The sequence below is a fragment of the Carettochelys insculpta genome, chromosome 3 (genome assembly GCF_033958435.1).
Source record: "Carettochelys insculpta isolate YL-2023 chromosome 3, ASM3395843v1, whole genome shotgun sequence".
NCBI lineage: Eukaryota > Metazoa > Chordata > Testudines > Carettochelyidae > Carettochelys > Carettochelys insculpta.
This window is the reverse complement of record NC_134139.1, coordinates 112,866,963-112,882,647: the sequence shown is the minus strand read 5'-3', so window position 1 is coordinate 112,882,647 and position 15,685 is coordinate 112,866,963. Positions and strand designations below refer to the sequence as shown.

The 15,685-nt window shown below is 41.1% G+C and overlaps 1 long non-coding RNA gene across 2 annotated transcripts in view; it reads left to right on the top strand.

The window, feature by feature from the left end:
- Positions 1 to 2,257: 2,257 nt before the first annotated feature.
- The window catches only part of LOC142011333 (uncharacterized), a 32,401-nt gene continuing 18,973 nt past the window's right edge, over positions 2,258 to 15,685 (top strand). Inside the window, exons 1-3 of one of the 2 annotated variants that reach the window (XR_012645051.1) lie at positions 2,258 to 2,293; positions 2,514 to 2,606; positions 3,039 to 3,084. This is a non-coding gene — a long non-coding RNA (uncharacterized LOC142011333). Of the gene's footprint in view, positions 2,294 to 2,513; positions 2,607 to 3,038; positions 3,211 to 15,685 lie in introns of those variants that run through there. The other variant, XR_012645050.1, reaches the window with a different exon arrangement.

Genomic DNA, 15,685 nt, shown 5'->3' with positions numbered 1-15,685 from the left:
CAAATGCATTCTGGCTCACACATAGGGGCTTGATTAGCTCCTGCTGTGCCCCCTGTAATTTACGCCTGCACAGCCTGAGTGTAAACCGCCCACTGAAAGGGTTAGTGTTACCCCCCATGCACATACCCTTTTCACAAGTGGAAATAAGTAGACAAGATGCAAGGTAATGGAGAATTAGACCCACATCCTGCAACAGGCTGTGCCTAAGAGGACAAGGCACTGATCTCCATTATATACCAGACCTTTGCAGAGTACATATTCCACAGCATTGCATGGGAATTTTGCTGTTCTCTTCTTGCACATCACATTGCTGAGGAATAGGTGTATGTCTTCAAATTACAGGTACTACAATTCTGGAAACAGAACTGAAACAGAAGTATATTAAAATAGGTTTGGCTGTATATTAAGCTTTCTTCACAGTCAGTCGGGCTACCGCTACACTACAGAGTTATTTCGAAATAGCAGACATTATTTCAAAATAACTTTGCTAGAGTCTAGATTATGTTTGCACTATTTTGAAATAAGATCAAAATAGTGTATGTGTGATAGATCAAAATTTGTAACCCTCAATGCAGGAGGAATAACTCCTGTTTCAAAATTGCCATTTTGAAATAGCTGCTATTAAGGCATGGAATAACGCTGTTTTGAAATAAGCCATAATGGGCTGCAATGGCACTATTTCGAAATAGCGCTATGTGTCCAAAGTGCCATTTTGAAATAGCTGGGTGCTATTTCGAAATGCACTTTCTGTTTAGATGTGTTATTTCAAAATAGCTGTTTCAAAATGTCTTATTTTGAAATGGGGCTGCAGTGTAGCTGTAGCCTCTGTGACCCTGAACACCAGCTTTGGTTTCAGAACCTTAGTATCATGCACATTCAGGTAACATATTCTCAGTACTTCTCAGCCTGTCACACTTCCTGGATCCTTCAAGTCTCTCCTAATCACTTTTCTTACTCTTCTATCTGAATCCTAAAATCCCTCCTCATCACCATTCAAAGTTCATGCCCCTTACCATAGTAAAGAACTGGAGTTTAGGCTATGTAGTGGTCACACGTGGGCTGGTGCCCACCAGTCGAACACAGACCTAGGGTGACAGTCAGTAAGCCGAGATCAGAGTATTTAGTAGGGCTGGAGTCAACAGGGAAGAGCCAGTCAGGCTGGAATCAGGGATCAGAGGTTGTTGCCAGAGAATCAAGAGGCAAAAGACAAGGTCAGAGTCCAACTGTGGTCAGAGACTGGAGATCAGAAAGCCATGCAAGGGCTGGAGTTGCAGAAACCTGCTTGGTTGCCCAGACAACTTCCTGGGCTGCCCTCTAGGGTTAAATAGTGAGCAGAGCCCAATCAGAAAGCTGCAGGATGTTGTCACTGTGGTCCCTTGAAGTGTTACCTCCTGCAGGGTCTAACCTCACACTGTTCTTAGATATACCTCCTGATGGTAATGTGGAAATGTTATCTGTCCCAGGTTCTACAAACCGAGACTAGTCTCATGGACTATGTTTGTACTAGAGAGTTTTGTTGACAAAATGTCTGTTTTGTCGACAAAACCCAAGGAGCATCCGCATTCCCAAGGCATTCCGTCAACCGTAAATTGACAGAATGTGGCACTTTTGTTGACAGTGTTCTGCCATTCCCCCACGAGGCAGAATGCCAAAAGCCGGTCTGGACATTCCAGGAGGCCCTCTGTTGACAGACAGGGCTTCTGGCACACTCAGCAGCCCTGTGTGCTTTGCTTTCAATGGGCCATTTTGCCAATAGGGCAGCCAGGCAATCCGGCCACTCTCTGTCGACAGAGCAGCTCACTCTTTCAGTCCGCTTTTCAGTCTGGCTGCAATCTATCAACAGAAGTTTTAATGGAAGAAGATATCTCCCTACAGTGACTTCTGTCGACAGATCGCTGTAGTGTAGACAGAGCCATGGATCCTTGCAACTACCCCCTCAGCTCCTAGAAACTCTCCTTATCCTCAGGTAGCGAATGCCTATCAGATTCCTTCCCACTGTACTTTAAAGTTTAATAAATGCCTAATACATTTTCTCTTTTCTAGCAGTCTGCTCCATTTTGAGTATTCTGAAAGTCACCTTCAGACTACTGTTTAGTGTTATCTCTACAGCACGGTACTGGCATCATGTCACAGCCTTCCTCTTCTCACTAGAGACGTGTTCAGATCTGAACTTCTCCAAAGTTCAGGGATGTTTGGCATCTGAGTTTTTGGCTTGGGCCCCCTCTGTTCTTCACATCAGAGGCCTGAAGGTGATAGAAGCAGCTCACAGCTCAGAATGTCAGGCCCTCCGGAGGTAAATGACAAACAGTAATAGTCTTGGTACTTAATTTTTTAAACTGCTTTTTCCCCCCAGGGAATAGCATCACTTTTCATTTTTACTCAAGCCACAAATCAAATGGTGCTCACTTGGCTTTCGAAAATCTTGATGAACAAAGTCACTCCCAGAGGCGAAGAGTAAACAACGCACTCTCGTGGCAAACAAAAGCTGACAAGTTCTTTTGTTTATCACTAAGAACCACAACTAGGATAAGGTGGTGGAGGAGACACATGCTGGGACATAACATTTGGAATTTTGCTGCTTTCCCTGCCCAGTGGATAGAAGGAAGGTGGGTATAAAAACACAGCAGGGTGTCGCAATGGGCTGTTGGGAGAGGGAGGGGTGAACAGAATGAATATTCTTGTTTCACCGAAGTAAGAGTGGACAGATCTGGTTTCTTTTCAGGTCAAGCTGCAACGTGCCCCCTTCAGGCAGGTGAGAGGTGTTTCAAATCATTGATCCAAACACCAGCTGAGTTTTGGTAACAGCATCAGATTGCTCGGGATTTCATTTTATAGTGTTAGAAACCTCAGGCAAAGCTATCAATGCTTTCAGCTCTCCTCCAGACTCCTTCTCATCCTACCACCATGGGAGATATTTCTCTAGAGAACCAGCAGCTCAGACTGGGCGTCTATCAGGACTGAATTGCTGTGCAAACTTCAGGGAGTCCTTCCGTTGTCAAAACAATAATAGCTATAATTCTCTCTCTCTTTGTTTACAGGAAACAAGCTCTTCCTTCCTGTCCTCTGCCAATAACAGAAGATCAGGTACTCTCTTGGTTTGTCTGACACAGCAGATGAGTAACAAAGACCTCCTTACCGCAGCTTTCTATGGCAGTGCTTTGGTGATGTTATTTTTAGTCCGTTTTGTTGCACAGTGACAGTCGTATCCCTTGCTTTTTCCCCTCTGTTTCTCTGTGTCTCTTTGTAACTCTTTCCTGTTACTATCAGATGTGTGAACTATATATGGCCTGGGAAATCTGTGGCAGTCGTAGTATTTTTAAACTCTCCTGGCTTCCGGTTTGCATGCTGCTGTGACGCAGAGAAGCGAACATTGCAGAGTTTCTCATGGGTATACAGTGTGTGCGGTGGTAGTTCACAGTTGTTGAGCCTTGTGTATCTTTTGCCCTTCACAATGCAACCTTTAGGGCCTGATTTGACATCCTGAATCCTGGGAAGCAGCACACTTTGTCCACACACAGGGAAGGGCTTAAGGCAGGTTGTCATCATGGCAGTGCTTCTGGATGTCAGCTGCAAACTGTGGAAAAACTTCCCTCTGGCCAGATGTTATGAACTAACCTGGCAGGCGGGTGATGGGAAAGATGTTCACGAACAGCTGTCATCCATCATGCTGCATAAGCTGTATCTCACATATAGGACACTGCTTGCTCCTCCTTAGGTAGCAGTATTACTTCAGCCTACTGCAGGGAATTAGAAATCAAAACTGGGTTCTGTTCTTCAGTCAGTCACTGACTTATTATGTCACATCTTGTATCTGCCCATGCACCAGTGCCCCTATCTACGTGAGAACAACAAGACTTGCCAGTGTGGCATAGCGCTTGAGCACCGCTGGGGGAAAGGCAGTGGTTGTATGATCAAAAATCAAGCTTTAGATTTGAGCTGTGTCTCCATGTGCGTTCCTCTTTCGAAAGGGGAATGCCAATGAGGGAAATGAGGTGCTGATTTACATATGTCACGCTTCAGATGCACAATCTTTTTTGGAAGAGATTCTTTCTAAAGAAAAAAGCAGTTTGGATGGGGCTTTTTTGAAAATAAACTCCATCTTCAAAGGAACCATTATTCCCAAATTTTTTCAGGAAAAAGTGTTCTTTTGAGAACAGGGTTTCTTTTCTAAAGAGCCCTGTCTATACTGCTTTTCTTCTTTCAAAAGAATCTCTTCCGAAGAGATTATACAAATCAAGCATGAGATATGTAAATCCGCCTCTCTTTTGCCTTTCTGGTTTCCCTTATTTGCGTTCCTCTTTCGAAGGAGGAATGCATGTGTAGGCACAGCTTTTGTGTTTGTGTGTTTTTTTTAATGAAATTTATACATCGTACTAGACATCCCTTTCCCACAGCAGTACTGTCTTAACAGACGAGCCAAACAAGGGGAGGAAGTGTTAGTTTTCTTACCCTAGGCAGTGTCCTCTTCACTGGACAACAATGATTCTCAGGAACTGGAGCTGTAAGAATCAGAGGGGGAAAATCCCAGGAAATGGGTAAGGACAGCTCATCAGTGTCAGCATCAGTAAGGGGTCCGGTAGTGACCTGAGTCACACCTTCCCCATCCTGCAGAACCTTGACATGGAAAAGAAAATATCTGGACCCAGTCTATTCAGCTAACACCATTCACACAAGAGGGCCACAGTTTGGCCTCCTGATGTCCAGGATCAGGAGTAGCACACTCAGAGAGGCCTTTCATTATTCCCTAGTGGGGTAGAAATGCCATATCTTACTATTTGGGGTGGGGTAGGGTGGATAAAAATATTCTTTCCCAGCCCCCCTAGCCTTTTACATATCAACTTCTAGACAAATTTCTTCCTCCATTCTTTTCATCACTAATCCCCAGATCCCACCTCTCTACAACATTTGTCTTAAGTTCTGTCACTGATTTGTCTTGTCATATTTAGTTTGCAAGGCCTTAAAGGGTGGAAATAAAGGGTATACTTAGATCAGACCTGCCTTCCACCTACACTGTAAGATTTAGGAGATGTATGTAGAACACAATTGTACCCTGACACAGTTAAAACACAGAACCATCTTGTAGCATGGAAACAACTTACGTTTATTTCAATCATATTCCTGAAATTCCATATTCAATCATTGACCTGAGGCTGTAGCACTAACTGTACACAGAGTTGAAAAACTTGAGTCCCATCTACTGCACAGCGGAAGGCAGAACTCTATTTTAACCAGAACAGGGAACAACCATCTTTTTGGTTCAAAGTCTAATTCAGAAAAAAAAAATGTTTTATCTATTCGAAACTCTACTGTTAAAAGTTTTTGGCAAACCAAAATGGAAAAAAAATTGTTCCACGTCAAACAAAACATTTCATTTGAAACGAAGTGTTTCATTTTTGAGATTTAACTTTGATAAAATAGAAGCAAATTTTGAAAATCAATGATTTAAAAGATCAAAACATTTCATTTAAAATGTTAATGTGTTTATAATTTCAGTTCTTCTGTTGTTGGTGTTCCACCTAAACAACTTAATGAAAGCAAACGAATTCACAACATGTTTCAGCTGAATCATACATTTTATTTTATATGCATTTTATTTTATTTTGGGGGGAGAGAAGCCTGAAAAAAAATTCTGCCAAAAGCTTCACCCAGACCTAGCTGCCACCAAATCCCCAACACACTAACACTTCATATTGACTTAATTTACAGTAAACACTCTCATATCCAGCAGCCCCGGGGCCACAAAGTTGCTGGATATTCAAACAGTATAGATAATAGAGAGGTATACCTAGCATTACATAACACTAAAGAAAAACAAGATTAGATATTAAGAAACAAACAAAAATGTATGCAGAGTACTTTATTTACCAATAACAGTAGTAGTATTGTAAACATGTGCCGTATTTGCTGTGTTTCTTTGTACTTACTTTCACTGTACTGTACTTATGGAAAACATAACTACAATTTCCTTATGGTTAAAATGCCATTTATTTGAGAGTTCTTGAAAACAGAATACTGGATATGAAGAAGTTTACTATATATCTGCCTCTCTGCCATTAAACTATAACTTGATAGACCAGAACGAGCTGACCATCACCAGAAAAATAATGAAAAAAGAAAACAAAAATGAAGCCAGAGGATAGTGTTAGAAAAGGTGTTTCAGAATTTATTTTATAATCATCTACACCAAAAAGCCATTAGTCCCTTCTCCCCGTAGTCCTCATATAGGTGTAATAAGTCTTCAGTTTCCTGGGGAGAGAGACCCCCCGCCTGCGTGCAACTCTCTCCAAGCGCAGTACCCTTTTGTCAGCAGGTTTTTGTCGCTTCTCTTGCCCCTTTTTAGAATGCTTTCAGCATACAGTCTTCTAGGCTGCATATAAATAGCTGCCCAATGTCTATGCAATGTACCTGTCATTTTGAAATATTTTTCAAAATAACGGGTGCTCTACTTCAATATTCCTGTACACCTCATTGCAGGAAGAGTACGGGGATGCCTCGAAATAGTGTTTTATTTTGACATGTGGAAATTGATTCGAAATAAGCAAAGCAATTTGTATAGCACAAACTGTGTGGCTTATTTCAAGTTTCAGCTGTCATGTAGACATGGCCCTAGAGTGCTACCTCATCCTTCTCTTTCTCCCCTTGCAATGATCAGGTCTGGCTTCCATAGGCCTAGCCTCCTCTCGCTTCTCGTAGACTCTGAAAGGATGACTTATCTGGAGTCAGTTCATGTGATCTGTGTCAGTTTTCTCCCTTTTGTCCCTTCCTCATGTTCACTATCACACTCACCCCACAGCCAGGCTTGACTTTTGAAGATGGTGCTGCATCTTATGACTTGTTTGTCACCCACTATTCTATTGAACAAATACACCAAAAAATGCTGTTTTGAGAATCTTTCTGATGGAAACTTGCTGACCAAGAGCATTCCTGAAGCCTTTTTATTTTTATTTTTTTCCTGAAAATGCTATGAGAAAGGGCAGGAGCCTTTTGCATTGTTTTCAGTAACAGCATTGTAAAAATCCATTTTCTCATGGTATTTTGGGTAAGAGAGCTTTCCAAAGGTCAAGTATATGTCTAAGTCAATCACATCCCAATACGGTAAAAATTTCAGCATATCAGATTGTCCTGTGTGTGGCCATAACTTCATTCTTTGTGTTACTTTTGGGTGCTTTCTCTTTTGACACTTAAGATGTATTTAAAATCAAATTAAATAACTCATTGGCTGAAGTGTATGGTGCAGTGTTGGTTATACCATAGCAGAGGCACATGCTTTTCTTTCAGCTTGTGACAGGCTTTAAAAAAAAAAAACAGCCTATAGCTACTATTGCTTATCATGCTGCACCTCGTTAGTATGAAGTAACTACACTACTAGAAAGCAATCTGAGGCTTGATCCAAAAGGCACTAAAGTGAAGTCAAAGGCTTATTTTGTTTAAGATGTCTGGTGCTAGCAGCATACAAAGGATTTTGTCAAAGTTGTGCATACAAGGCTATGCAGTTTTATACTCCCCTCCCTTGTCTCTAGAACCCAAGCTCCAGCCCAAGCCACAATCTGAAAGAAATCTCTACGCAGCTCTTTTTAGAGTGCTAGCACAAACCCCCTCTAACTGAAATCTGTGGATCTGGGGTGGGAAGCTTGCTTATGCACACTGTGGAGACATATCCTTAGAGGCCACCAACCCTGTCTTTAGCCACCCAATAAGGTAAAAAATGAACCCTGATTAAGTTATCTAACTTCTGTTATGGAACTTATGCATAAACAAACAAACAGAGTTTACTGCATGTGGTGTTGTAGCCATGTCGGTCTCAGGATATTAGTGAAGTAATATCTTTTATTGGACCAACTTCTGCTGGTGACAGGGACAAGTTAGAGCTCTGTAAAAGCTCCAAAGCTTATCTGTTGCACTGGCAGAAGGTGGCCCAGTAAAGAATATTACCACACCCACGTCATTTCTCTGTGCATTTACTGGGCACTTTATGCACAGGTGAGTCAGGACTCATAGCCAAAGAAGTCTCAATGACATCTAACATTCTCCCCAGCTGTGATGATCAGGCCTACAAATTTGCTCTAATTGTGATCTCAACTTGTGAAGTTCATGAGATGTGACAATAACAGAGGGGGAAAGATACGAAAAGGAAAGAGAAAGACTCAATTAGTCTAAACAACGACTCACTGACACAATTTAAGAACAATGTCAAGGCTGGACTTCACAAACAATAAGTCTCTGGAAATAAATTAACTAAAATTTATGTAGCAAATACTAGGCCCAACTGGTGCACAAAATAAAAATAAATGCCTATTTTTATTTCATATTTTTCTTATGTTTGTTCAATCAACTTTCAAATTTCAGAACAAATGCTTTTGTGAGTTTACCAAAAAACAGGGTAAGTCAAGGCCTTTGTATATCCAGTTCCCTTCAACTTGTGTATCATTGTTCCAATGTTGGACAGTTAAATATATTATAAGCTCAGTCTATAGACCCTTGTGATCAATACAACACTCTGTATCTACTTTTCTGCATAGGATTTCCAATTTTTAATTGTTCCTACAGATGGACTATGACACAGAACTACTCTGTGGGTATGTCTACACTAGGAACTAACTTCAAACTTAGCTTCGAAGTAGCCTGCAGAGAGTCCACACACTTTTACCTTTGCTTCAAAGGTAACTTCCAAGTAGGGAGCCCAACTTCAAAATCTTTACTCCATTCCCAGAAATGGAGTAGTGCCCTACTTTGAAGCAGGTGTATGTAGACGCTCTACTTTGAAGTAAGCAACTTCTATATTATTTTTCGAGTGTAGACACAGCCTGTCAGATGCAGCTGTAGGGAGAAGTACCCTACAAGGTATGTTCTGGGTGCACTTCATACGGTCACTTTGGGGCTGTGTTTGTTCCAAAGAGATCTGCAGTTGTACTTTTTATGGGGATTAAGAGCAGCAATAGGAAGTTTCTGGGGCTGTGGTGCATTCACAGTTATTCTCCTGTTGCTGACATTAGCCAGTTGGATGTAGTCACCAGAATTTTTATAAACTGGTTTGAAGAATTTATCCAGATTTAGAATTACTTGAAACGTTCCCTAATGAGGAAAGTTCAGGAGCTGGCACTGATGCAAAACTACAGCTGCAGCTAGGACTTCCAGAAGGGTGAGGAATGGGCCATCTCTGCCTTATATTGCGATCAATGAAAAAAGCTCAAGGTTCAACTTGTGTTTCCCCCAGAGTCTCTCCTTAATTGAGCTACTGCAGCAAAATAAGGAGAGATTGGGCAGCCCAGTAGGTTATACAGTTGCTGGAAGAAAATGAGTTTGTGTGCGAAAGGAGAATTCTCAGGTATTACGTTTAGTTCTGGGTGACTAGGACAACCCACAGGAATAACGGTAGGTAAAGCTTTAGAATGCAATCCCTGTTTGTTGTTTTAACCTCTGCATTCTGTTTGTTTGCACCACTAAAACAACCCTTGACCTAAGAGTGAGTGTGTTGGACCATCTAATTTCTCTGCAACACAGTCCCAAGAACACATTGAGACACCAAAGCCTTGTCTGCTACTTGAGCTGGGAAGAATCTTTGTGTTTTCTTTAAGTAAATCTCTGATGTTGGATTCACCAAGACCATGGACAGGAAGGACTGCTGTGATCATCTACTCTGACCTCCTGTATAACACAGGCCATAGAACTTCCCCCAGATCATTTCTAGAGCAGATCTTTTTGAAAAAAAAATCTAATCTTGATTTTTAAATGGTCAGTGATTGAGACTCCACCCCATTGTTGTTCTAATGGTTAATTTCCTCATGCAGATTAAATATTTACACTGTTTCCAGCTGGAATTTCTCTACCTTTAACTTTGAGCCATTGGATCCCATTATGCCTCTCTCTGCCCGATTCAGGAGCTGATCGTTAAATGTTTGTTCATCTGTCCCCAGGACTGTAATCAATTTACCTATTAACTTTCATTTTCTTCACGCTTAAGCAAGAGAAAACAAACATTATCTGGTGCCAGCATTAAGATTCCCTGTGTATTTTCAGTGCAACCCAGGTGTCACAGAGAAAACTGCTCTGAATATAGCAATCTTGACCTAATGATATTTCTAACAAAAGGACGACAGTCAGTGATCTAACCATGGAGCTGTCTTAATGTGCCTTGTCTTTGTATTTTCTTGCTGAATGGACTCGTTTCCTGGAATTTGACATTCTAACTTATGGTGATTTTTTAACTACTTCCCCACAAGCTTCAGAAAAGACTTGGCACACCGTATATCACTCTATGAATAAATAAAGCATACATCCCTTTGTTTGTTTCTACAGCAACAGGTAATTGATCCTGAGCATTGGCATCCTCCCAGCTGCTTGCACTTGGTGTCAGAGCACACTGGTTGCCTGAGGGGACTAGTGGGAGGCTGTCTGTCAGCACTGATGTTGTGGAAATGGTGTCAAACAAATAAGTCTGACTCTTGCTCCCGTATCAGCCCATTCAGACGCCGCTGGCAGAGTCCTGCGTTCCTGTTTGCTGTGTGAAAGGAGGAAGGTTAGTGCCAGGGCAGGTGAAAGATGAGGCAAAAGCTGGATTAGGAGGGGAATTCAAGGGCTTAGGCCACTTTAAACAAGAGGACTGAAATAAACAGCTTCCTTCTCACAGAACTAGAACCGTGTCATGCAGGAAGAGGAACAAAATTATCACCTCAGGAAAGAGGAAATATATTTTAGCAGCTGTGAGTTTGACGAAAATAGATGAAAGAAAAGGCTTTTCCCATCCGTTTCTACAGCCCCTCTGAATTCCCTCAGTCATCTGTATTCTCGAAGCACGATGGAAATGGAACTTAGAAGCTTCAGCAGAGTTGCCTCACCAATTATATTTTTGCAACATCCCTTTCAATATTTTTTTATTTGTTAGCACAGTAGCTTTAGACAGACAGCGGGCTTAGCATCAGGGCTACTGTCACTGTAGGACACCATAAGTGGAGGTGAAGTCAGAGTTTAAGGCTAGAAGGGCATACCAGATATTCTAGTCTGATCTCCAACATATCCCAGGCCACCAAAACCACCCAGACTTCACACTAAACCCAACAACCAAAAGAAGATCAAAGCACTACAGCCGTCAGAAGATTATTATGTGCCACATGCAGAGGATAGGAGAGTCAGAGGTACACCAGTGCCCAAAGCCCCTGCAATGATAGGGAAATGATTAAGTGAGACATAACCAGATAATCCTAATGTGATATTCCCAGGGGCTGTGAAGCACCTAGCTAGCGCCTGCCCACAGGCTGACAAAAACCTTGTCTGTGCCCGCTGGCTGACTCTATCAGCTTCCAGAAACACAGGCACAGCCTTCCAGGCCACCACCGGGTTTGCTCTTTGGCTTTAGTTCAAAGCACCAACCCCTGAGTCCTCCAAATGTCCCCTGTTCCACTGGACACTCTCAGAGCTCCTAAATGTGCAGTTTCCAAGGGAATAGTGCACACCAGCTTACAAAATTCAACTCAGGATTACCACTCCACTTTAACACTCAGTGCTTAGATGTACATATAGTGAAAACAAGGCTAAGGTTATTATCAAGGAACAGAGATTGAAATGATAGTAAGAATACTGGAGAAACTATGGTTACACATAAAACAAAAACATAAATGGCTTTGTGGATGCTCGACTTGATTCACAAGACACTCCCATGTCTCCTACAGAATAGATTTTCTAAGTCCTTTTCCCAAAATTTTCAGCCAAGATGGCTGAGATCCCTCTCTCATAAGACAAAGGCCATTGGCAACCTGTGGATCTTTGATGTTCACCTGAAAATAGGGTTTCATGCCACTACTGTTTATCTCTTCTTGTTAATTTTCTTCCGAAGTCTCCGCAAACTCTTTATTAACATTTGGCCCTGTATGCTAGGAGACTTCTCTATTTTAAATTACATCAACACATAGTGTTTAGGTAGGGAGATAGATGTCTCACACCTCCCATCTGGAGACAAGTTTATCTCAAGGCATATTATCTTTAAGTGACCTGTCTCTTAACAACAGAAACTTAATTTTCAGCATGCATACAGAAGTTGCATATTTTCTGTACATATATGTTGTTGAAGATTCTTCTCTTTATATCGGTATTTATTAACCACCAACAGCGTGCTCAGCTTTCTCTAGGACACAGTGAAACTACACTAACTATCCCCAAAGGACAGACAGGCTACTTGGGAAATGTTGTTACTATGCAACAAAAGCCTGGAAAAGTATTCAGAAAGGGGTGGGGGAGGGCACTGCAAACATCTGTTACAACTACATAAAATGAAATAACAAGGAATCCTGTAGGACATTATAGGCTAAGCTTTTGTGTGCAAAGACTCACTTCATCAGATGCGTGGAGTGCAAATTCCAGAGGCAGGTATAAATGTACAGGCACATGAAAAGAACGGAGTACCAATCCAGAGGAAGGCCAGAGTTAACAAGATCTATTCAGTCAGGGAGGATGTGGCCCACTTCCAGCAGCTGATGTAGAGGTGTGAACATCAAGAGAGGAGAAACTGCTTTTATAGTTGGCCAGCCATTCCCAGTCTTTGTTCGATCCTAAATTGATGGTGGCAAATTTGCAAATGAATTGTAGTTCTGCAGTTTCTCTTTGAGGTCTGTTTTTTAAGTGTGGGGGTTTTTTTTTGTTTTTTTTTTGTTTTGTTTTGTTTTTTGCAGGATGGTTACTTTTAAATCTACTACTGAGTGTTCAGGGAGACTGAAGTGTTCTCCTACAGGTTATCCTATGCAAAAACCTGTAGGAGAATGGGTTTAAAAGACACCATATGGGCTTTTCTTCAACTTAGGGATTTTGAAATTATTGTAAAGTAAACAGGCTGATAAAAACAGCTGAAAAGATTTATTGTAGACATTACAACAGGAAAGTCAATATGAAAAAAGAAGTTGAGATGAGATCTAGTTCCCATTGGGATCAACTGGAGTTTTGTCTTTGACATCTGTGGGCTCTGGCTCTCACTCATAGCCTAATTTAGTTACAAACAAAGTCCAAGTCTCAGAAACACTTATGCACATGCTCAATTTTGACTTCATTTGATTTCCTCCTCTGCATAAATTAAACACATGTGAGCATTTGCAGGATCAGGGCTTGCGAACCCTTATTACCAGACATGATAAATGATATGCCTCATAATAAGTAATTGCAGAAACGTTGGTTGCCTGGTACCTTATGTCCATGATGATGGGGGAGAGAAAGTAAATTCCAGCATGCAGGCATTTAACCAGTATCAGATCACTAAAAGATCTAAAATGATAGGATACAAAGGGTAGCAATAAATGGTCTGTTTTTTGAACAGAGAGGGGTAAACAGTGTTGTTGCTCATGGGTCTGTACTAGGACCGAGGCCGTTAAGCATATTAATAAATTATCTGGAAAAAGGGGTAAAAAGTAAATGGGAAAATTTGCAGATGATGCAAAACTCATCAAAATAGTTAAATCCAAAGGAAAGTGTGAAGACTCTGGGTGACTGGGCAGTTAAATGGCAGATGGAATTCAATGCTGATAAATGCAAAGTAATGCACTTTGGAAAACGTAATCCCAAATATACACATAAAATGATGGGGTCTAAATTAGCTATTGCCACTCAAGTAAGAGATCTTGGACTCACTGGCTAGTTCTCTGAAAACATCCACTCAATATTCAGCAGCAGTCAAAAATCTAATAGAGTGCTGGGAATCATTATGAAAAGGATAGATAATAAGATGGAAAAATGTTTTATTGCCTCTATATAAATGCATGGTATTCCCACATCTTGCATACTGCATGCAAATATGGTTGCCCCATCACAAGAAAGATATATTGGAATTGTGAAAGGTTCCAAAAAGGGCAACAAAATGATTAGGGCATGGAATGGCTTCTGTATGAGGAGAGATTAATAAGACTGGGACTTTCAGCTTGGAAAAGAGACAACCAAGGAGAACAAGACATAGGTCTATAAGATTGTGACTGTCGTGGGGAAAGTAAATAAGGAAGTGCTATTTACTCCTTCTTATAACTTAATAACTAGAGCTTACCAAATGGCATTAATGGGCAGCAGATTTAAAACAAACGAAGGGAAGTATTTCACACAATGCACAGTCAACTTGTGGAACTTTTCGCCGGAGGATGTTGTGAAGACCAAGACTATAACAGGGTTCAAAAAGGAACTAGGTAAGTTCATGGAGGATAGGCCCACTGATGTCTATCAGCCAGGATGGGCAGGGATGGTGTCCCTGACTTCTGTTTTGTTAGAAGCTGGGAGTGTGCAACAGGGGATGGATCATTTGATGATTACCTGTTGTGTTCATTCTCTCCAAAGCACCTGGCATTGACCTCTGTTGGAAGACGGGATAGTGAGCTAGATGGACCTTTGGTCTGATCTAGTATGTCTGTTTTGACATTTTTTCATCAGTAGGTGCACTTCAGGATGGTGTTGTCAGCCGGTATGTTACAAGCCCTGATTACAAAGCCCAGCAGTATTACCAGGGAAATCCAGTGGAGTTCTGTCCCAAGATCTGACAATAGTTCAATAATAAATTATGATGATAAAGAAGTACATGATACAAAATCAATATTTCCCTTAGTGTAAATTTTTTAAAGAAAGTCGTGTCTAAAAAAAATGGGGGTGGGGTTTGTGCTGGGGAGGATCGCCACAGTGGTGAGTTAAGGGATCCACCACCACTGGAAAGAGTAGCAGACTGAAGACAGAACTAGAATCCTTATCCTAGAAACGTAATATAATCTATGCTCATGCAGCTATTTGTAGCCCAATCCTCTTCTGTCTTTATCTTCTTGTTTATAGGGTGGTCCTGCTGGCTAGTAAGATGGTAATATTACAACTTTCAAAGACAACACTGTTTATCGGAGGGAAATAAGTTAGCTTTTATTTTATTTACACAGACTGATTACCATACAGAACCATTTTGTTTTCCAGCCCAGCATTCCAACACCAAGTTTTCCCTCGTTGTTTATCACTGTCCCTTACACTTGTGACAGCGTTAGGATGTCCCATGTTAACAAATCTACTTCATAATAAATATGACACCCTGACTGCACCATAAACTTCCCTCCAAAGCCTGTTCTCACTTTCTTAAGATTTCTTGTCCATTGGCACTCTAGTCAATTGGGCAAGAATACATCAAGCTTTAAAGTTGTGAACTCACCGCATTAAGTAAGAGAGTCTCTTATGTTATTCAAAGAGTCTGTTCAGCTGGGTTATTTCTATATATCCTGTCAAGCAAAGAAAGATATTCATCAATTGCCACCTCCACATTTGGCACATGAGGTGGCTCTGCATAATTCACTGAGTGTGTATCGATGTTTTTGGAAGGCACAACTGGGCAGTCACCAAAGAGGAAAGCAGGCAGACTCAGAGCACAATTAGAAGTAAAGCCTGACACACCTACATATGCACTCAAACACATACACACGCTATGAAAAGGGAGAAACATAAGGCGACTGGGTTTGAAGGGTGTTATGGGCAGAAGAGGTCTGATTGTTGTATCTTCGTTACAGGGAGAAGGATTTAGTATTTTGTTAATCTCTAGTGCTCTCAGAATTTCTTACCACAGAGTTCTAGTTCCATTTTAGACAATGTTCCCAGTACAAACCTCTATTTTCTATGGGAACAGTTTACTCCACACTAAAAGTTTGTCATTTTAGATCTCAAGTGGAATAATACATTTTTATTCTCTATTGAATAAAAT